The sequence below is a fragment of the Ictidomys tridecemlineatus genome, chromosome 1 (assembly GCF_052094955.1).
Source record: "Ictidomys tridecemlineatus isolate mIctTri1 chromosome 1, mIctTri1.hap1, whole genome shotgun sequence".
NCBI lineage: Eukaryota > Metazoa > Chordata > Mammalia > Rodentia > Sciuridae > Ictidomys > Ictidomys tridecemlineatus.
Window position 1 is genome coordinate 114,849,179 of NC_135477.1, and position 23,958 is coordinate 114,873,136.

Here is a 23,958-nt window from a genome sequence, read left to right on the forward strand (position 1 = left end):
CACTTAATAGTTACTTGTTTTCTAAGGCAAGTGCTTGGGGGGGGTAAGCTGGGGTGGGCACTGCAAGAGCAGGAAATCAACCCGCATCTCAAAGGGGAGAATTAAGCCTCTTCTTTTTAATATTTATTTTTCCTTACAGCATGTTTTGTTTTTTTGGCTTTCAAACAGTAGACAAAGTCCAACTAACGTTTATGCTTTTCTATATGTAGGGCTATTCACTGTGGTCAAATAAATAACCCTGTTTAGAAAAAAAAAAAAAAACAAACACCACTCTTCTTTGGCTCCCACATAACTCATACATTTTAAAGAGAGAGGGTGGATAAGGAGTTAATGTTAGATTTGCTCCAAAGAATGTGGTTCAACCCTTATACAAGATACAATGTCTTAAAAAGCATGCTACAGGAACATGGGAGGATAACACCGTCAAACAGTGGGGAATAACACCTTCACAAGGTAACAGATCACCTAGTGATTTTAGTTCACATTCCTCATTTCTCACCAAATTCTTTTGGTGAAGTTGCTTCAGAAACAGCCCTCACTGGAAAAGCAAATTAGTTTGGATTCTTAATGCATTGTAGAGTCTCCAAGAGGTAAAGATTTCTTACAGGAGAACGCTCCCAGGTACTGCTGTACGCTTTCATAAACAGCATCCATTAGAATTCCAATACTGTCTCATGTTTTTTAAGTCTCAGGAATTGAGAATACAGGAACAAGACACAGCTCCTGCCCTCAAGGGATTCACAGTACATTGGAGAAGCTGAAAATCATTTTAAAATAATCACCCTTAGATCAGATGCAAGTAAAATGTGGAAACGCACAGGAATAAAGGACCTGAATGTGCAGAGGTCTGCATTTCCCTTTTCCGGGAGATGTAGGCTGTTGGGATCACTCAACACCCCGCGGGCACACTTAACATTTTAATCACGCCTCCGCCCCCACCCTCCAAATTCCTTTCCCTCGGCAGGCCCGCGGGATAGTCCCTTTCAGGAGGCCCCAGCTTATCATCCCCAGCTCGGCCACTTCCCGGCCACCGCCAGGCGAGCCTCCCAAAGTTTCCTGTGACGCCGCCGTCCGCCTCCGGTCCCATCCCACCGTGGCAGCCCAGGATATTGACTAGGGAGGAGCGGGTTGATGAGGCCGGGAGAGCAGCGCAAAAGCGAAGACCTCAGGACCCCACCCAGGCCAGGGAGAGGGCTCCGAGCGCGGAGCCCGCGGTTCCACGCCTCCGCTCAGCTCGCCCGCAACTCTGGTGCACGCGTACCCACCCGGCCTCGAGCTCGGGCCCGCCCCCTCCGGGGCCTGGGCCAATCGGCCGCGCCCCGCCTGCTGAGCGCTGGTTGAGGAGGGGGTTGGGGGCCGAGCGGCATCGCCCGCCTTCCGCTCTGGCCCATTGGCTGAGGCCTCGAGGGTGCCCGGAGACCGGAGTGCACCGGGATTGGCGGCAAAGGTTCGTGACAGCGGCATCTATTGGCTGTGACAGCCCCCGTGACGCGGGGTGGCGACTGGCTCCAGTGTCTGAGGGGCTCCTGCTTGTCAGGTTCTAGGTAGGTGCGTTTCGCGCCGCCGGCGGCAGGCGCTGTTGCCCCGGGCAACGCCGCGGGACTGGGGGAGGAGGAGGGAAGGCCAGCTTAGTTGCGGGGGCAACAATCCCTGCCCGCAGTGGGGCGCCGGGTTTCGGCCCTGGCGGCCGGGCTGCGCGGATCACTCTTCCTCCGCCCTAAGCCATCTCCGCCCGGGGCTGCGGGGTTACTCGCCCATCCTGCTCTCGGCGGGACATTCCTGGTTGGGGCTGGGGCCGGTCGGCACACCCAACCCGGCGAGGCCCACCCGTCCACCAACTTCGGACCTGGAGGCTGAGGGGGCGGGTGCCGGCGCAAAAGGGCTGAGGCGGGCGAATGGCCCCGCCCCATCGCGGGATCGGGGCGCTGCGGGGTGTGGGCTACGTTGGGGGGGACAGCAGTCACAGCCCGCGGTGCCCGCACCCTTCTGCGCGCGCTCTTCTCCCCGGCGCCGCCATCCCGCTGGGTGTTACCCCAGCCCGTTTCCACCACTCGGGCCCTGCAGTCTCCGAGACCCACTGGAGCCCAACAATCTCTTCGCGTGTGTCAGTTTCTCCTGCCGCTTTTATCCTCCACCTCTCATTTCTCCTCGCATAGGGTTCCGGGCGTGTCTTCCAGGAACCCAATCAAGAGAGACATTTGTGCGAAGCTAGTACCATCAGGGGTGCTCTGTGGGCCATTTACGGATGGGAGGTATTTGGAGGCATCTTCCAGTCAGTTTTCTGCCTTAGAGTTTCCCTTAAGATCAACTTTTTGATATACTTATTAGGTTGATGTTCCTAGGGCCAGGGCACTTCTTGTACAAATTAAAAAGTCTATATGAGGCGGTCGATTTGCACTTTGTACTACATTTGTGATTTTGCTATCCACTGCTGTGCAATCCTAAATATAATTCATTAAGGTTGGGGTAGCCTTTCTTTTTGGTTCACCTTATAGTTTTTTAAAAAAATGAAGATTTGATCTTTTAAATTCAGAAGCAACTGAGTATATTCATAGTGGAATCACTATCACTTTGACACAAACCACTCTAAAGATATACTACTGTTTTCCACATATTTTAAGGAAATTTCTCAAATGAAGTCATGGTATATACAAAAGTATAACGGAAAAATCAATGAGGACAGACCAAAACTATTTTAGTGATTAAAGACTAGAAAATACTTTTCAACCCACATGTGGAACGAGAACAGGATTTTTTTTTTTTTAAAAAAGTTGCAAAATATATATTATTGTGCAGTGTTATAGTCCTTGTAAACCTATGTGGTCTTTATGAAGACATTTTTTAAGAGTCACAAGTTTGTTAGTGCATAGGAAGGTTGAGTTTATCTTTTATAATACAGAAAAGTTTTTATGCTTAGCATTCTTGAACCAAAGGAACTATGCTTCTAGAAGTACTGGGTATATATTAAGAGAGTATGTAGGCACACTTGAAATCCCTGTCTCTGTTTTCTTCCATAAAAGACCATTGGTGAAGATCTCTTCTGTTTCTCTTTGATGGTTGACAGTGTTAAATATACACCACCTAAGATTATTTAGTATCTGGTTAATGCAGCTTTTGCAATATTTCAAAGTTAGATGTCATTAGTCTGGAAGGAATAATTCAGGTTTTTGGTAGACAAGTCACTTTCATTTCATCTCAAACTGTTAGGTAGCTGTAACTGTGGTCTGTGAACATTTAACATCTACCATTTTTTTTCCTTCTGTATTTTACTCAGAAAAATTTTAAACTATGCGGAAAAATTGATACAAAGCATTTGTATAAAGCAATAATGTACTTTATATAGCTGTTGTATACTAAATATTAAGAAACAGGAACTGAAATGATCAAGTTTGAAAAACCAGCAAAATATATATGTATTTTATACACACACACACACACACACACACACACACACACAAATGCTGAAAGTTGCTTATTTTTGTTTGTAAATTGGAATAGCATTTGTAAACTATAATTTAATTGCATAAGACTATTCAAAGTAATTTTGTGACTGAGCAAGAAGTTATTGTCTTTGTAACCAAGCTGCAGATAAGTAAATTGCATTTTGTTGACCGGAAGAAAGGAAATCTAATGAACTTGTCATAAAAATGAAAGTTTTGTTTTATAATTGGATTCCTGTGTTAATATAGTTTTGTGCTTGATTTGTAAATCTGCATTCTTTGGAGGGAAGACCAAAAGATTACCAGTTATGTGGTGTTAGCTTAATAAATTAGATAAATCTTACATATATTATTTTGGAATAAGAATGTATTTTTATAATGAAAAAGTTTACAAATGTGAACTTTTAAACTGAAATTTTTCTAGTAATTACTTTATGGAGACAGAGGTAACTAGATTTGTCAGATTTTAATAGGACTCAAAACTTTTGGGTGTTGTATCACAAGGTTGGTAAAGGAATATTTCTTTTTTTTAATGAAGTATTTTTTATTTTTTATATTTATTTTTTAGTTTTAGGTGGACAATATCTTTATTTTACATTTACATGGTGTTAAGAATCGAACCCAGTGCCACATGCATGCTAGGCGAGCACTCTACCACTGAGCTACAACCCCAGCCCAGGAATATTTCTAATATAGCACTTCAGTTTATAATAATGGAATAAAAATAGAATTGGGTATAAATTCATATTTGCATATTGCATTTGTAATTTTCCCATACTTAGGAAATTCCTTTAAATGTTTGAATTCTCCTTTTCAGTCTTAGTACATCTACTTTTGTACCTACCCCATTTAAATACTAATTTCTTAAATATTGAAATTAAGAGATATGTCTCAGAATTTATAGATCTATGATTGCCTTGTTATTTTTCCATTTTTCATTCCTTTGGTCTACTTACGTGTGGTTAATCTATTGATAGATTTAAGTGAACAAGCGGGTAATAGTTTTGGAAATTCAATGGTAGGTTCAGTTAATTCAGAAAAAATTAGATATTTAACTTTTTTTAAAAAAAATCAAAGCTCCAGTTTTTCCTTGCTTCCTTTCTCTTTCCCTTTCTTACTCCTTTACTATTTTTCATTCAATTATACAAGTTAAATAAATTGTTAAATAAGAAGACTCCCAGATCTGAGGGAAAGCAGAAAAGAATAGAGTACTGGTAGAGTCCTCAGAACCAAATGCCTCCATTATCTCATTTCATACATATAAATATAATCCTAGTTTACCATATGAAACTGCTATATGGTTGAGAAAATATGAGGCCTTAAATAGGTAATATGATAAAGTTTACTTACTACTTTTCTATAAAAATATTCAGATTTCTTCATTTGTGAGGTATTATATATTCTGCTCTTGAAAATCTAATATTGTGCATGCCTTGGAATTAGTTCTTAAATATTCATATATGATTATCAAACTATAACTAATTTTCAGTCTACATCATTACCATTCATAATAAGCTCAATATTTATTGCTCTTTTATTAAGTATTAATTAAAAACTGTAAATTTTAAGGTAGGTGTCCTTTGCTAGGTAGGGAAATGTGAAAAGAAGAGCAGTTTATTTTGGAGTTACATAACCTGGGTTTCAGTCCCAGTTTCTCTTTAAGTTGTAGTTCCTTCATCTATTAAATGGGGATGATAAAATTACTGCATAAGGTAGTTATGTACAAGAAATGAGAAAATGTAGATAAATATCTGGATTTGGGAAGTGCTTAACTTCTGTATTTGGTTCTTAAATGGTAGCAATTTTATTTGTTCTGGTTTTCTACCATTCTAAAAATCCTTAAGTTTTAGACATAAGAAACTAAAATAATATACATTAAATTTACTTAAATTGTATGACCTTTGCACTTGTATAGAAATAATAATCAACATTTCAGATTATCTGTTCTTATTATAGTTATGAAATTACTATATCTCATTAGGAATTATCAGAAATTTACTTTAAAGGGGATTTAATCCAAAAAATTGTTAAGTTTGTCTGGATTCCTGATTTATTTTTCTTTCACCTTAGATTGTCATCTGTTGTTGGATAGTTGCCCTTTCATTTAAACCACAAGCATTTGCTGAAAACTGGTACAGAAAAACCAAAGGTTACTTTCTTAAAATTCTAACTAGTGCTCCCTCCACATTTAAGTGCATTTATTTAATCTGTTTGAAATTTAAACTTTATTTTCAAATTTAATAACACTCATTAATGAGTTGTATATTTCTTGCCTCCTGATATATATTATTATTTTTTAGGGAGCATATAGATATCCCTATTTCAGAATATGTGTTCTGTAAGCATAGGGTTCTAATTCTTTTCTTTCTTTTTTACTAGGGATTGAACCCAAGTTTTAATTCTTAAAAGAACACAGTTTAAATGTACAGACATAGTTCTTATGTGAACTGAAGCAAGCACTGAACTGAGGTAGTAGTTGAATCTCACAGCCCTTGTTTTCTCATCCAAGAGTAAAAACAGATTTTGTTATCTAAGTTAGAGTTTCTCGAATTTGTTCCCATCAAAGTAGAAGATATTTACATGTGTGACACATTTTTAAAATATTTTTATTAGTTGTTGATGCAATTTTTTAAATTGTATTTTTTTGTTTGTATGTGCTGCTGAGAATCAAACCCAGTGCCTCACATACGCTAGGCAAGTGCTCTACCACTGAGCCACAATCCCAGCAGCTACATGTGTGACACATTTTAATGTTCAGTTTTCTATCCAGTTGCATTTCTTCTTCAACCATTGAAGGAAGCATATCAGACTGCAAGTGTTAAGAGTACCATTACTAAACTTTAATCTATTCTGATTTATTGAAGGAAGCAAATCATTAAAAATGTGTGTAACTGTTATTACTAACATATGTTTGAGACATACCTTACAGTTCTATTGTGGAGACCCAAAGTATTTCCACATTTTCTTTCTTTTCCTTTTTATTGGAGCATTGCAGTTATGCATAACAGTGGGATTCATTGTTGCATAACAGAAGGATTTATTGTTACATAGTCTCATATACAATGTAACTTTATACAATATATACAATGCAACAGTATACAATAATATGATATAACAGTATACAATGTAATGGCATAATTTGGTCAATTTAATTCTCTAGTATCCCCCTTCCCTTTCCTCCTCCTTCCCCCTATTCCCATATTTTCTTGAAATGAATGTCTTTCAAGTTTTCCTAATCATTCTTCTAATGCTATAGAAGAAAAGATTAGTACATTGATTTTTATGAAATTGATAGTGAAGATCCTTTGTTTAAAAGTTAAACTAATTTAATGAGTGTTTAAAAGTATTTGAATAACATCATCACAGTCTTTATTGTAAATAAAATAATTGTAGAAACATTGAAATGAACTATTTCACTTGCAGAAAGACTCTTTCCAGAGTGGGACTAACAGTTTTGGAGGATAGAGAATCTCTTATTACACATTTAAAAAAATTATTCTAAGGGACCTAGTATATAAAAATGCCCTTTATACTGGCTCATCCAGAAAACTATCTTTAAAATTACATTGCTGTGAATGATATTGTTTTAAAATTGGTCATTCTATGTGGGAGTACAGTTAGAAGTGAAAACTTACAAAAACTATGTTCAGTAGATCCTTGATATTTCTAAGTGTTATTTCTTGAAATCTTTGTGAATCTTGGATATAACTATGTCCATAAAATGAAGTCAGATTTAACTGAAAAATATAAATGATCCCTTCAGACTCTGAATGATTCTATAAATAAGACTTAAATCATTAAAGTTGTTAAATATATGCTTCTAAAACGAAGGCAAGAGGACTTTGTATTTATTACTTCTTTAGTATATAGGCAAGGTTCTTATTGATGCTTGTGTCCTGGGGTTTGCAGAACAAAGGAACATTTCTGGATTATTTACAAAGCCTCCTGCATTGTCACAAAGTTGAAGATTATTAGTCCTTGGTCTTTGTATTGCTTGCTACTTGCTGTTTCTTGGGTATGTTTTCTTTTTGGTGTCTGTAGTCTGTGTTCTTTCTGCTCTTTGGATGTCTTCAGCTTGGGAGGATTTCCCAAACTTCTGTCAGTTGGTGGATCTTTCTGGTTAATTTTACATTATAATACAAAGAACAATGCATTTGACTCTTCTAGTTATATTCAGTTTTGTTAACTGCCTGAGTGGGTCAGTAGCCCACCAGTTATACTACCCCAGCAGTTACACTACCTTTTTGCCCCATGAAAATATTTATACAGTGTCCTGCCTTTCTCTGCTTTCTATGTATAGCCTTAGAAAGGCTTTTCCTTGTTTTAAGTTTTATTAAGATTTTGCAAATTTTGCTTTGCTAGAAGCAAAGGAAAGAGTTTTAAGTTTTCCTGTGTTTGTTTCTTTTACTGTTGATTCTATGTGTGTGGTGGACTTTCTAATGTGGCAGATTGATTAACTGTCACATTTTACATCCATTCTGCATTAATCCAAGTTTATGTATTTTGGTTAAATACTCTCACTTTGTCATGCCTCTTTATTTTCTATGTATTGAATAAACTGACTGTAGGATAATAATTAAAATAGTTGTATCTGATAACTATTAATGATAAATATCTTGACGTGCCACTATCTGATTTATAACAGTTATATAAGTTGAAGAATAAGAATCTTTACGTAGATTTATATATAATAAAACTTCTTTACAAAGTGTGAGGCGGGATTTTATTATCTTCTTCCTATACATACTCATAACCACATTTGTATATTTGTTTTGTTTTGGTTTGTGCATAGTTCTTTTTTCTCCCCTCCTCAACATTTAAATTTCAAAGTGAAGTTACAGAGATTCAGATATATTATCTAACATTTCTCTAGTGCCCACTAAAAGTGCTGGGCCCTTTTTGTACATTTTTATTTTTATGGTAATCCTATGAATTGGATGGCTTTATTTTCTTTTTGTTATGTGAAGGCAATCTTAGTTAATAGCATTTATCCAAGGACTTACAAAGTGATACTTGGATTTGAACTTAGATTTTTTATATGGGAAACTTGATGTAAATGTAAATGGCAAAGTATAGCTATAGTAAACTCTTAGCAAGTCCTGATTTCTTTTTAAGTTTTATTTATTTTTATGTGGTGCTGAGGATTGAACCCAGTGCCTCACATGTGCTAGGCAAGCCCTCAACCACTGAGCCATGACCCAAGCCAGAAGTCCTTAATTTAATTGCAGTTTTAACTCTTTGGGAGTGCCTCAAAAGTTCCATGTTGAAATATTTGCAGTTTTGCTGAGATGACTTCCTCTTATTAGAAGTGAGACCCTAACCAGGAGTGGTGACACATGCCTGTAATCGCAGAGACTCAGTAGGCTGAGACAGGGAGATCATAAGTTCAAGGCTGGCCTGACAAACTTGATGAGACCCTCAGCAACTAGCAAGAATCCTGTCTCAAAATAAAAAAATAAAAAGGGCTGCAGGTATGGCTCAGTGGTTAAATGCCCTGGGTTAAATCCCCAGTACCAAAGGGGGAAGAACTTAACTTATGGCTATAGATAATTATAAAACATATTTTTATTTTTTATTTTGAGGCAGGATCTTGCAGACTGTTTTCCTGAGAAGGATTGTGGTGTAGTCTTGCGGGAGAGGCCCCAAGACTCTAACTATATGTCTCATTTTGGCTTTGTTCTCTGTTTGAGATTGTCCTATAATTTTTGTGAAGTGATTTAAGTGTTGTTTCTTTGCAAAAGTATTTTCCTGATAAAGGAAGCCAGCTGCTAGAAGGGAAGAGAAAGTAAAGAGGCCTGAGAAAAGTGGTGGATCTTAAAGAGAAAATAGACTTTTTTTTTTTTAATAAGTTTCAAAACGGAATGTTAAATTCAGTGTATTTGGATGTGAATCAATCCACCACACCTTTTAGGGAAACAACCGTTAATTTGCAAAACATTTTCACTGAGTGTTCCAGCTCTGCCAAAAATTCTCATGGTCTGTATTTGGATAGATTTCTTGAAAATGCCAGAGAACTTATATTCATAAAGCTTGTCTTTTTTTTCCCTTTCCTACCTGCCTCAATAATAATATTTGAAAGGGGTTTATTACTAGCTTCTACTTTCTAGATTTTTTTCAGACATCTTTAAATGTCAACATGTGCAACAGTATCCTAACTTCTGGATTAACATGTGTGTCCTTTTCTGATGATTTCACAGCTAGACCTTGGTAATGGCCTCTTTCTAAGGTTCTGACTTCCTACGTATATTTTGGAGTCTGCTTTACCCCATAATGAAATGGGCATTGTAAGATCCAAGTGACTTAGCTTAGGGATACCTGCTATTATATACAGTAATATCATTTTTTAATTTTATTTTATTGTGATATTGGAGATTTAATTCAGGGGTGCTTTATCACTGAGCTGTGTCTATAGTTCTTTTTATTTTTTATTTTGAGGCAGGATCTTGCCAAGTTGCATAGGGTCTTGCTGAATTTCTTAGGCTGGCTTCGAGCTTGTGATAATTCTGCCTCAGCCTCCTGAGTCTTGCTTGGATTACAGGTATGCATCACCATGCCTAGCTAATATCATGGGTTTTGAGAAAGGTTGAAGATACTGAAGAATTGCACATATCCCACATACAAAAATAAAGCAAAATTTTATGCCAGATGAGGTAAACTGTTACAGGAATGAGAGAGAAAGCAGAAAGACATGATTATTCCAGTTCTGGTCATTCTACAAATATTAATAGAGTACTCACTCCTTGTAAGAACTTAACTTATGCCTACAGGTAATTATAAAACAGATATTTCAGAGTGTTTTCTTGAGAGGGAGTGTGGTGTAGTACAAAGAACATGGATGTTACAGCGATACTTGCTTGAGTTGAATTTCTGGTACTAGTAATAGTTACGTGAATTTAAACAAATAATTTAATTCTTGTAGCTTCTCCCCTGTCCCCAACCCCACCTGTAAACAGGTGGCAATAATACTAGATTTTTCAATACCCTTAAGTTGCATGAGACCAAAACCTGAATATGTAGGGCACTAATATACCCATGGCTTTTTCTTGTATACTCTCATGAAGGTTTACTCTACATGGAGCTCTTTCTTTGGTGGCTCCAGCTTAAATTCTTCCTGTTAAGCAAGCCAACCATAAAAAGAGCTTATCTTACTCTTAGTTCTATCGAACTGTCCTGGGATTGATTGTATTTGATTGAATGAATTTTGTTATTTCTCCATCCTTCATCCTGCAGTCAAAAGGATGACATGTGATGACAGGCCAGATCTGGCTCAGGTTCCAATTAGTGGAACTGGGAAGAGGAAATGTGAACCACTCAGGCCAAGAGTCAGGATGGAGTGGTTCACTGAAAGAAAAGAGGTACTATGATTACAGGAAGGGGAAGTGGGTGCTAGGCAAGCACATCCAAAAGATATTCACTGTAATCCTCCCATGGTGCATTCTTGTCCACTCTTACATATATGCCCTCGAAAAAGATGTCCTTGCCTAACAGAATGTGAATCTTTTGCTTAGTACTTTTGATGCATTTGCCACCTGTCCCCTAATAAAGAAAGACAGCTTGATGACTTGTTTATTACATTTGGCTTTAAACCTAGGATTTCCCAGTAATTTGTCTCAGTTCTCTTTGAACAGACTACCTCAAAATCTAGCAATTTGTAGTTAAATAGTAAATGTAACTAACTGTAATAAAGTCAGTATTCAATGACAGGATGAAAATAGAACAAGAACAATTAGACTGTTAACTGGAAAAAAAGAAAAAAAAGGGAAATAACCCACAGAGATTTCCAGTCCATGGTATATACATACAGGTGTGATAAGACTTTTTACCCTGACAGTGGAATAGATATTTAGTTTGCCTATGACTGGCGTGTTCTACCACCTGCAAGGATAAACTTTGTTTATTTTCCTCTTGGTTATAACCAAGATGGATATTGAGATGGATTCCCCTACTGGGGACTACACTGTATTAGCAGCTGGTTTTCTATTGGAAGGGATTGAGGTTCAGGGAATTGTTTTAGGGAGTAAGTAGTAAGCAACAAGACTTTGTTGGGAGTCTTGGATATTTGTCTGCCTGCCTTTCTTTCTTTTTCTATTATGGATTGAACTCAGGATCACTTTACCACTGAATGATAAAGCCCAGTCCCTTTTTAAATTTTTGAAAATTTTGAGACAGGGTCTCACTAAGTTGCTTAGGGTCTCACTAAATTGCTTTGGCTGGTCATGAACTTGTGATCCTCCTGTCTCAGCCTTTGGAATTGCGGATTACAGGCATGTGCCACTATGCCTGGCTAATTCAACTCATTTATAAACTAAGTAAGTTTTTGATTTAATTTGCATTTGGTCAAATTCTCTCATGTAGCCAAAGTTCAAATCCTAGTCCTTGAATCAAAACATTGCTTGTTATGTTTCTAAATAACTTTTCCCATCACCCTAATCCAATGATTCTACGACAGGAAACATTTTTATCTCAGAGGATATTTGACAATTTCTCGAGACACTTTTGTCAAAACAGAGAATGGAGGAGAGGGCAGTTATTATAGGCATCTACTAGATATAGGCCAAATATACATTTAAACATCTTACAATGGTTAGGACAGCCTTCCACAATGAAGAATGACATGTTTCAAAATGTCAGTAGTGTCAATTATGTAAATCCTAGGTTTATCAATCTTCATCTTGGCTTCTTTCTGCCTGTAGATCAGAGTAATTGTTGCTGCTAATGAACATTTTATTTGTCCCTGTTCTCAGTCTATTTCATACCTGGATGGTTCTTTATGATGGGAAAATATGTTTGTTCTTTGCTAGGATCCTCGGCTCAGAGCCTGGGGTATTAGGCTTCTTCCACCTCCAACATTTAATTGGCATGTTGTTTTTGAATGGCAAAGGCACTAATTTTTAGTTTAGGGATATTCAATTTTCATTCTATAAATTACAAGATTGTCAGCCATCTTGGATGTGTATGGCTTTACTCTAATAATTGTCGATTCCTCCCTCCCTCCCTCCCTTCCTTCCTTCCTTCCTTCCTTCCTTTCTCTACTGGGGATTGAACCCAGAGATGCTCTACTGCTTGAGCTACATCCCTGGCCCTTTATATTTCTTATTTTGAGATAGAGTCTCACTAAATTGCTCAGGTTGGACTTATTACCATCATTCTGCCTCAATCTCCAGAATGGAGGGTTCAGGTCTGCACCACCCCATCCAGGCTTAATGTACTTCTTTCTTGAAGGAATTTGCTAAAGATTGAAACATAGTAGCTAGTATACCAGCTTCCCTACATCTTTTACTATGTACCTTACAATCTCTTCCTTAGTAGACCTATAGTTTGATTTATAAGATCAGTAACTTACCAGCTGTTTTGCATATTAAAGGTTGTTGATTTCTTACTTTAAAATAGAAAAATACCAAGTTCTCTTCATTTTCTATCATTGACTTAGTTCCATATGCTATGGCTGCCACTGTATTACCAGATTTCTGACATAAGCTTTACATTTGTCAGGCTTCTTTTGGAACCCCAAACAAATGATAGGAACATGGTTTAAAAAATCAGCCTTTCCCATCTCTGTAAGTGGTAACTCCATTCTGTTTTTGCTTAAGCTTGGAACCTTGAAATTTATTCTTGATTCTTTTTCTATCACTTCTATCATACCATATTTCCACATATTGCTTAAAAAAATTTGACTAGTTCTCCCCATCTCTACTTCAGTCATCCTGGCTCAACACCATCTTTCTCCTCCTACATAATTCCTAATAACACTCACTTCTAGGACTGTTGCTCTCAAAAAGTACCTGTCATCTTTTTGAAAAATAGGAGATCCTATCACTTTTTTGTTAAGAAATTTGTGGTGGCTCCCCATGTAATTCAGAGTAAAAGTTCAAGCCCTTAAAATGGGAGACAATTTTGTAGTCCTGCTCTCCCTCCTTAAAGTGCAGGAACTTTATTCAGAGTTTACTAGTCTTACCACCACTCACTGCACAAAGTCCTCCTTGCTGCCCTTATATAGCTACTTTGTACTTACTCTTTCCTAGGAATGTTCTTCTTCCTCCCCATATAACTCACTTCCTTATATCCTCAGGTCTTTATAGGAAATCACTTTATTTGTAACATTTTCACTCAATGTAAATTTGAAATCTCCTACTTCCCACATGCTTCTCATTACTTTTTCCTGTTTTTCTCTTTCTTGATAGTGTTTTTCACCACCCAACACTGTGTATTTTACAGATTTATTTTGTATTGGGTTTCTTCTTTCTAAAATATGATCTCCACAGAGGCAGGGATTTTTGTCTGTCTTCTTTGTCTAGGAAATTGCATGGCATATCGCTAAGTAGTATTTCAATTAGAATTTGTTGACTGAATAAGTAAGAAAAAAATTATTGTCTCATCTATTAAGTCTAGAACTCTGAAAGTATTGAGGCTACTTTGCTTATAACCTAAGAAGTTATCCGGCCTGAGTTTTTCTTTCATATACTAACAGAAAAGTCCCAACTCAAGACTTGGGGTTTAATATATCAAAAGCAGTGGCCAATTCCTTAGTGCTGGTTGTATATGTTCCCATCCCTCTGATAGGCTGCTGTGATGAAAGCCAGATATTTGCCATGCAGTGGATTTGCATCACAGAGAGGAGTCTTGGAATCAGGAGACTCTAGGCCTATATAGGCTGTTGGCACATTTGCCATCTTTTTCTGCAGAGGGAGGATGATTACTTTTTTAGCAGTTGCCTCGTGAAAGAGGAGGAAGGTTTCTTTAGGTTTATTATCCTAAGATATAAGTGAATATCTCCAGGGCTTTATTTCTCCAATAAAGATAAAACTCTCCAAAGAGATCTCCAAAGTGATCTCTACTTTTAGAAAAACATGGTGTCTAGCATCCAAACTTGTCTATTATGAAATATCCTTATACTACCCTTAGTTCAGGTGTCCTTGACTATGCAGGAACATGAAAAATCTAGGAAGAATAATTTCTAAGCATTAATTCTAAATTTCAGCAACTATGTCTATTCATATTTGAACTCAGATTTAGTAGCAAAATGTTTCAGAATTTTATCTATTTCTCTTTTTATCACTTGGTTCTTTCTTTGGGTTGGCCCACTTTCGAATAGGTACTTATGTTCTTTCATCTTAGCAACTTCTGTTGAAAGTGAATGTTCCTTCCTGATGAATTTCTACAAAAATAATTGGGAGGGAGCAAACTGGAGAAGTAGCTTAGTGGTAGAGAGCTTGCCTGGCATGTGTGTGACTCTGGGTTCTATTCCCAGCAATGAAAAAAAAAAAAAAGTTGGGATTCAGTTTCATTTGTGCAGTTTGGGTCATGTACCCATTCCTGAACTACTACTTGCTGATTTTTCAGACCCATGCCATGTGCCTACTATAGGAACTTTAGAGTGCAAGTGATTAGTGTCATCCTGAGCACCTGGATAGAGGATAAAGAATAATAGTTTAAAAAAAGAACACCAAAATGTTGTTACCAAAAAAAAAAAAAAAAAGGGAGATACATTTTTTGGGGGTAAAAAAATAACACAGGTCTACCTACTTTCAGGGCAATGCATCTGTAGGGTGGTGCTGTAGGATCCTGAGAGTGCTTCCTTACATTTTGTACTTCAGCCACTTCTCTTGCCTCACTCCAACCCCATTTATGAAGAAGCAGCACATTTAGGAAATAGGAATTATAATTGGTTCTGAGTGTGTTTTAGAGATGAGAGCCTGTGTCATTGGGGAAATTTATGAGGGACAATTAAGGTGGACTAGAAGGTAGTCATTATACATTTTTAATCGTTGTCTATGGAAATCCTTGCTGAGTTCTGATAATAACTTTGAAGTAACACAAAGAACATAATTTTGTATTCATATATTCAAAATAGTTTGGAAAAGAAGTTCCATTTAGAGATGCTACCAATGAGCTATTTTAATATTAAGGAAAATACTTTATTTTTCATTGAAAAATAAAAATGATAGAGACAACTGAGTTGGAGATGAGAGTCAACACATGGGTGCTTTGACTAGCTGTCTTGAGCAAAACATGGACACTGCTCAATGTTGAATGTGGAATACCTATTGAATAGTTGTGTCTGTTGTTCTTAGGCCTTTGAATATGACCATTTCCATATCATGTGAGACCAGAATATGGAATTCTAAATAATTCTCAACTATCTGTACTGATGAGACAGTCTGAAAATTTTAAAAATTTAAAATTTACTGATGACCCAGTAATTTGGGGGTCTGACTTTGGAATGATATTAGACACTTGTATAATACACACATTTAGGTACATATTCACTACATTTTGTTCCTTAGGGATCTTATGAGTGAGGAAGACATTTACTGTGTTATATCTTGCAGGTTTAGTAGAATGTACTCTATTGAAAGCAGTATATGAGAAGTCACGATTAAAATTGCCATATTTAAATGTCATCTTAAGTCGTACTTTATAGTTCAATAAAATAACTCTTGTCCCAAAGCCTTATTTTACACCACCATATGCAAATCATAGAAAGTCATAATTCACCTTGTAATTTCAATCATTCAGTAACCCTTGTTTTGTGCATAGTGTGTTCTAGGTGTTATGGAGAATGCTGGCTAAATTAAGATAAAAATCACTGTCCTTAGTAACTACACAGTTTTGTGGAAGAAGGACAAAAACATTTTAAATTATATATAGATTAGATTTCCAACCAATTCTAGCATTGGGAACCTTGCCAAATCTAGAAATTTTTTTTTTTTTTAATATGTGTGGAGGCAAAGAATGAGCCCTTTGGAAATTGGTAAAAGATTAGAGGAGTGGAAGATCTGGAGAATATGATTGATACAAGGTGTTTGGTCAGTTTCTTGACTAGAAGGAAAGCAGAGATCTTTCTGGTAATATTTATGAAATGTCATATGAAAATCAAGGAAGGAGGAGAAATGAAAGGAAACAGACTAGGCAAACACAAAAAGAAGAGTTTGAAAGAAGAGGAGAGCTGATCATAAACCAGGAGTTGGGTTTAGAAATAGGAAGGTATGAGGCAAAAGATGAGAAACTGGGTTGTAAACCACATATAGTGACTTTCTATAACCATGTATTCTGTATTTGTTGATTCAACCAAATATAGATCAAAATTATTAAGAAAAAATTGCATCTGTACTGAACATGAAGTCTTTTTTTTTCTTGTCCTTAATCCCTAAACGAACAGTATAACAACTGTTACATAGCATTTATATTGTATTAAGTATTGTAAGCAACCTAGAGATGATTGTAAGAAATCTGTATGCTGTGTGTTGGTTATATGCAATTACTGTGCCATATTATATAAAGGATTTGAACATCCATGGGAGTCTTGAAACCAATTTCTCATGTATACTGAGGGACAACTGTATATTGATATCAGTGATAAGACAGCTAAGATCCTCCAGTTTCAAGGATTGAGGGAAAACAGTCAATTCAAGGATCCTGCTTTGGCATACTAAAGTTCATAAAACCAGGAAATTGTGTGGTTGCTGGGACAATCTTCTGTAAACCACCTTCAGCCTTTGAAAAAAATTTTCTTGCATTCTTAGTTACTTCTTTGGGTTGTAACAATATTTTAACATTTTAAAATATTTAACATAGTTGTTTGTTCTGATGTGCTTCAAACTTGCAGTTTTATGCTGTGAAAATGGAGGAAAACAAGAATTATCTCTTCAAATCTGGGGGATATGGTGGGGTAGAAGGTAAAATACATTATACATTGGAAAGTTGTGGAAAGAAAGGGGAGAGAATCAGCAGTGGGTAGACAAATTTGGCAAGTATAGTATTCTAATGTCTAATTTGGTGAATGTGATAAATTGTCCCATTGAATTTCCAATAATATCCTATTATACGATATGTATACATTTTTACATCTTTCTCTATAGTGAATAGTTCTGATTTCTGTAACTTTTTCTTGCAGCTCCTGTCTTTGGCTAGACCTATGATCATTCCCGTGAGGCTTCCCTGAATGTTTTCTCGTGTCTTCCTTGTTCTTAATCTTAATACCTCAACATGGATCTACTACTTTAACTAAGACACGACCAGCAATGAGTAGTAGTAAGGTAGGATTACTTTATAGTTCTTAACGAATTATTGAATAGATTCTTTTTGATCCTTGAAACTGAATAACAATTTTGACTTGTCTGAATTTTATGTTAGATTTGTCCTTTTCTTTATGTTAGATTATTCTACCTAGGCAGATTAATATCATTTTGCATTTGTGTTTTTTTTTTTGCTTGCCATTTATATTAATGAATTTTATCTCATTTGTGACACAGTGTTTTAGCCAGCCTTTTCATTAGTGTGACCAAAAGACCTGACAAAAACAATTAGAGGAAGAAAAGTTTATTTTGGGGTTCAGGGTTTCAAAAGTCTCAGTCCATAGAAGGCTGGCTCTATTCCTTGGGACTTGAGGTGATGCAGAACATCATGGAAGAAGAATGGGCAGAGGAAAGAGTGGGGAACACGGCAGCAGGAAGCTGAGAGAGAGCTTCATTCAATTACTTGTAGTCAACCATGATCCAGAAATATTAGATAGAAAATTCTGGAAATAATTAAATTGCAAAATATATATATATATCTCCTCCTCCAAAGGAATACCCCCAGTGACTCACCTCCTCCAGCCACACCCCACCTGCCACTAGTCACCACTCAATTAGTCCCTATCAGGGTTTCACACTGATTAGGTTAAGTATCAACATAGTCATTTCACCTCTTTGTTGCATTGTCTCACACAAAGCTTTTGGGGACACCTAAGATCTAAACCATAACACATAATTATTATTTTTAAACTAGTATTTACAATTAGCAGAATCTATAGTGCGCCTTCACCCTGTGTTTCCATGGTCTTATGTTTTTAACTGCCTGGCACGAAACTCAGTGTACATTATATAAGATATATATATTTCTTGTTGAACACTTGTTCTTCTTTTTGGTTTCTGTATTTCTGTATTTCCAGAAAGACTGAAGTCACATGGACTTGAACTCATAATTAATTAAAAGTCATATAAAATTCAATTTCAGGGAAAAAGAGAAAACAAAGTATTAAAGTATTAACTAGTATGTATTACAGTTTTGTCAGATGCTTTATTTCCAGCACTAATGTTGTTTCTAGCATTATAATTAAATCCCTTTTGGTAAAATAACAAATTCTATGGGAAACAGTTTTCTAAAATGTTTCTGAAATTACTTGTCTGTACTTTTCATTGAGTATTAAGTTTTCTCTCCCTCGCTGTCTTTTAAAAATAGATAATTCTTTTAACCAGTCTGAAATCTTCCCAGGCTGATAACCCAAGCTCTGGCTGTTAATTTTATTTTGGAGATTTTCCAACATCCTGTCATTAAATGTCTATCATATTAAGGTCACTTGAAAGTGTATATCTTGTCTAAACTCTTAGGTTCATTATCTTTTTGGTTTTGTGGCTCACTGGCATATTTATATTTAGTTTAGATGAAAACTGAAATTGGGTAGCTATTACATCTTTCTAACTCTGTGTTACTTGTTTCTTCAAATTAATAATCTTAGCTACCTTCTGTTTCTTCTCAGAAGAATTTTTATGATGTTTTCTCAAAAGAGGGGAGTTAATATTTGTTTTTTGTGCTTTATGTGAGAGGCATTTGGCTAACTGTTTTTAAGCCTTCATTTGATCCTTAGTCCTGTGAGTTTTTCTATTTTGCATTTGGTTATCTTTTGAGTTTTAGAGCTGAGAGGTAGTAACAGAATAATGGAGTCTAATAGCTGGAAAGAATCTTTGAGATCATGTACTTCCTGTCTTTCACCTGGAACCTAGAGAGGTTTCGTGACTGGCCCAAGATCACACAGCTGCTTCTCACGATTTTGGAGACTAGTGCTGCTTATACTCTTCATGCTTCAGTCAAGCTGTCCTCCTCTCATGCTTTTTATCTTCCCTCCCTTTCAACAATTTTTTTTAACAATGTTCACTGCTATAGAAAAATTGAAAATATAAGACAGTGAACACCCACATTGCTTTTCATCTCAATTCACTCTATTAATGTTTTGCCACATTTTCACTTATATGTAATTATGTATTTTTAAAACCATTGATACTGTGGCTTATTTCCTGCATAATCATAATACTTATATCACATATAAGAAATTAACATTAATTTGAGAATATTTTATCAGTCTATTTGTGCTGCTATAACAAAATACTTCAGACTGGGTATTTTATAAACAACAGAATTTATTTCTCATAGTTCTGAGGCTGGGAAATCCTAGGTCAGCGTGCTGGAAGGCTTGGTGTTTGGTGAAGATCTGCTCCTTGTAGATGGCTTTGTCTAGGTGTTCTCACATAGCAGAAGGATGGAAGTAGGGAGGTTGTTCTCTGGAGTCTCTTATAAGAACATTAATCCTATCCATGAGAGTTGAGTGGTTATGGTTTCACCTCCCAAGGGCTTTACCTCTTACCATGTTGCCATCAGGATTAAAGTCTAACATTTGACTTTAGAGAGACATATACCTTCAAACCATAGCAATGTTTAACATAATGATCCGTATTCAGGTCTCTCCATTTGTTCCTGAACTTTTTTTTTTTTGTTTTGTTTTTTGTTTTTTGATCCAGGTTCAGTCAGGTTTCATGTCTTATGTATTTGGTTCCATGCCTTTGTATTTTCTGTTCTCAAATAGTTCTCTGCTTTTTTGTTTGTTTGTTTGTTTTTGTTGTTCAAGATCTGTATTTTTCTTTTAGGAGACAGAATTTGTATATAACTAATGTCTCTTTTGGGAATTGCCTGGTTTCTTAGAACATTATTCATCCAAAACTTATTTGCAGTTTACTTTTTCCTTCCAATTCTCTGAGGTTGCTGGAGATAATATTGTCATTTCTGAGGTTTTCTTTTCAAAATACCATTCCAGTTTTAAATATACATTAGAAGAGGCTTTTTTTTTTCCATTTGGTTGCATTAAGTTAAAGTTAAGGAAACTTAACTTTTGTATTTGATTATCTGGCACTAGTCAGCAATTGGAATTCAAATTAAAAAGAGAAGTCTGCAGGAGTTCCCCCTCTTTGCCCATCCTCACCTTCTAACCAGATGGTTATATCTAGGAATGTCTATCAAGCCACTGTGAATATTATAAAGCCTTTGTTTTTGAAAGATGCACAATTTCAAGAAAGAAATAGATTAAAATGCAAATGACACATAAAGCGAGTGAATAGACAAAATCAGAGCTTGGCACAATCAAGACAGAATTTAAGTATCTTCTGTGTTTTGTACTTTTGTGGAGCAGTCTTTCTTTATTATTTGCTATTGAGTTTCACAGATCTGGTTGATTTTCTTTAAGATTCATGGTATTTGGGAACAAGTATACTTTTTTGGGAGGAAGACATTACTTTTTTTTTTTTTTTTTTTTAACTTTTTGGTACTGGGGATTGAACCCAGGGTTGCTTAACCACTGAGCCCTCTTTATTTTTTAGTTTGAGACAGGGTCTCACTAAGTTGCTTAGGGCCTTCCTTGCTAGATTGCTGAGGCTGGCCTTTAACTTGCAATCCTCCTGCCTCAGCCTCCCAAATTGCTGGGATTTCAGACATGTGCCAACACACCTAGCTAACATAGAGCTAACTTTTAAGCAATATTTTCAAAGAGGAGAGAATAGTGTTTTGGTTGAAAGGAAAGAGAAAATTTCAGTGAGGAAAGGGACTACTCTGGATGCTTTTAGGTTATACTTCTTGTGTGCTTTTATTACCTTTTACAAATAGATTCCTTTTACAAATATTATTGTATATTAGACTTGCTTCTTCTCTGATAAGCTTCCTGAGGTTGAAACCAGTATTTTTATCTCTGAGTATTCAGGAGTTTACTCAGTGCTTGGCATATTGTAGACATTTAGTAAATCTTTATCTGATGGGTAAATGAATGAACAATAGTCTCTAAGTAACATACAGAGCAAAAAAGACAAATTAGATTGATTTACTGCCAAGGTGTTCAATTAGAGGTAGAATTAGTTGAGAAGCTTGAAATAAGGAACAGGGAAATTGTTTCAGTGAAAGCCAGGAGGGGCATTCTGTGGAAGAGATAAAGATATCTATTATGTAGAAGAGGTAAAGATATCTATTATGGAAACACAATTGGGAGAGTTTTTATAAAAATAGCTATCATTATATAGAAATACCCTTGCCATTTTTTGAATTAAAATGAATGTTTGAAGGATAGATAATTTTTAATGTTAAGTACTTAATAATTAGAAATAAGTTTTGTTTTTAGTGTCATTAAAATGTTAATGTTACTCAGGAGTTCTTTCTAAAGTTCATTATTGTAATTATCAAATCTATAGAAAAATTGAAATAGTAGTAAAATGGGCCCCCAAGTGTCCATCACCTACCATACTTTGGCAATTTTGTTAGTCTTGTTTCATCTACAAGACTTGTTTTTCTGCTGCTGGGGATTAACCCAGGTGTGTTCTATTATCAAGCTACAACCCTCAGCCCTTTTATTTTAATTTTGAGAGAGGGTCTCAATAAAATAGCAACAGGCATTGCACCAGTGTGCATGGCTGAGGTATTTTTTCCCCTTGAGTATTTTAAAGTATTCTGTCATAATTAGTTTGCTTGAACACTTGTTTTCAATTCTTTTTTTGTTTGTTTGTGGTACTGGGGTTTAACCCAGGGTTGCTCTACAACTGAGCTATATCCCAGTCCTTTTTTGTTTTCATTGTGAGACAGGATCTGGCTAAGTTGCCCAGTCTAGGCTTGAACTTGCAATGCTCCTGCCTTAGCCTTCCAAACGGCTAGGATTATAGGTATGTGCCATTGTGCCTGGCTTGTTTTCATTTGTTTTGTGTACATCCAGGAGTAGAATTGCCATATCATATGGTAATTCTATGTTTAATTATTTGAGGAATTGACAACTGTTTTCCACTATGACTGAATCAGTTTGCATTCCCACTAGCAGTGTATGAGGATAGTTTTTCTACATCCTCACCAATATGTGTTATTTTCCAATTTTTTATTACAGCTATCCTAGTGTATATAAGTTCATATCTCATTGTGGTTTTGATTGCCATTTTCTTAATGACTAGTAATGTTGAGAGTTTTTTTCATGTGCTCATTGACTATTTATATATCTATTGTGGAGAAATATATAATTAAGTCTTTTGCCCGTATTTAAATTGAGTCTGTAATGTTTAATTTTATGTGTCAACTTGACTGGGCAAAGGGATAGCTAGCAAGTAAAACATTATTTCTGGTGTGTCTGTGAGGGTCATTCTGGAAGAGATTATTAATATTTGTATCAGTAGACTGAGTATAGAAGATCTTCCTTATCAATGTGGTGGGCATCATCTATTTGTTAAAAAGAACCAAAAGGCAGAGGAATGATGAATTTACTCTTTCTGCTTAAGCTGATACATCTATCTTTTCCTTCGCTTAGGCTTTGTTGCTCCTGGTTCTGTCTTTTGGACTCAGATCAGGAGTTTATATTTGTGACCACACCCAACCCCATTCATAGACTAGTAGATTGTTGAACTTTTTGACCTCTATAACACCACTAGCCAAATTCTAGAATAAATTTCTTTTTATTTATGTCTCTGTGTCCTATTTGTTTTTGTTTCTTTGGGAATCCCAACAATAAAAAATTTTTGTCTTTGTAATGTTGAGTTGTAAGAGTTCTTTATATTCTGAATATTAGACCCTTACATATATCATAATTATAGGTATATCACTTACAAATTATTTTCTTCCATTCTTTTATTTGTCTTGTCCTCCTACTGGTAGTATTTTTTGATCTACAAAAGTTTTGAATGTTGATGAAGTCCAGTTTATTGATTTCAAGTGCCAATTTTTTTTTTTTTCTGATTTTGGCTTAGCTAGCTTGCTCCTAGGACTTGTGAAAAATTCTAAGAGAAGAAACTCTAAATATTTCCATAGTCAAATATTTTAAATACTTTCTTTCATAGAATGTAAGTTATGTTAATGCAGATTGTTGGAGTTGCTTTTCTTATTGTGACTGCCTATATAATCTGTAGGGAAATTTTTCTATCATATCCTGGTATTTAACATTAGGCCTTTTTTTTTTTTAAACAATTCACCCATGACCAAATCAAAGCAGTATAAAGGAAAACAATATATTTAAATGTTTATTTTCCTTTAGAATATTTCACATTAAGCTTTTTGTGTATGCTCACTGATTTACAATCAATATGAGTGGTATATATGTTTTACTGAAGTTTTTTTTGGTTGCTCTGTCTGTATAATCTACATTATTAGTAGCTAGAGCAATATTGGTTAGAGCCATGACTTTCTCATGGTTAATTTGTTTTATTTTTTTTAAATGTTTATTTTTTAGTTTTTTAGGTGAACACAATATCTTCATTTTATTTTTACGTGGTGCTGAGGATCGAACCCAGTGCCTCACGCATGCCAGGTGAGCACACTACCACTTGAGCCACATCCCAAGCCCCGGTTAATTTGTTTTAAATATTAATTTTTTTCGGTGTAGATGGATACAACACAATGCCTTTATTATGTGGTGCTGAAGATCGAACCCAGGTCCCGCCTGTACTAGGCGAGCGCTCTACTGCTGAGCCAC

General features: G+C 36.0%; 1 protein-coding gene across 11 annotated transcripts in view; it reads left to right on the forward strand.

Moving 5' to 3' along the window:
- Positions 1-1,413: 1,413 nt before the first annotated feature.
- The window catches only part of Fer (FER tyrosine kinase), a 396,280-nt gene continuing 373,735 nt past the window's right edge, over positions 1,414-23,958 (forward strand). For 4 of the 11 annotated variants that reach the window (XR_013437379.1, XR_005728664.2, XM_040273797.2 and 1 more), the window contains exons 1-2: positions 1,414-1,544; positions 17,335-17,476. The gene's annotated coding sequence lies outside the window, so the exon portion shown is untranslated. Of the gene's footprint in view, positions 1,545-2,231; positions 2,253-17,334; positions 17,477-23,715; positions 23,794-23,958 lie in introns of those variants that run through there. The other 7 variants (XM_005327220.5, XM_040273795.2, XM_078045437.1 and 4 more) reach the window with 4 other exon arrangements.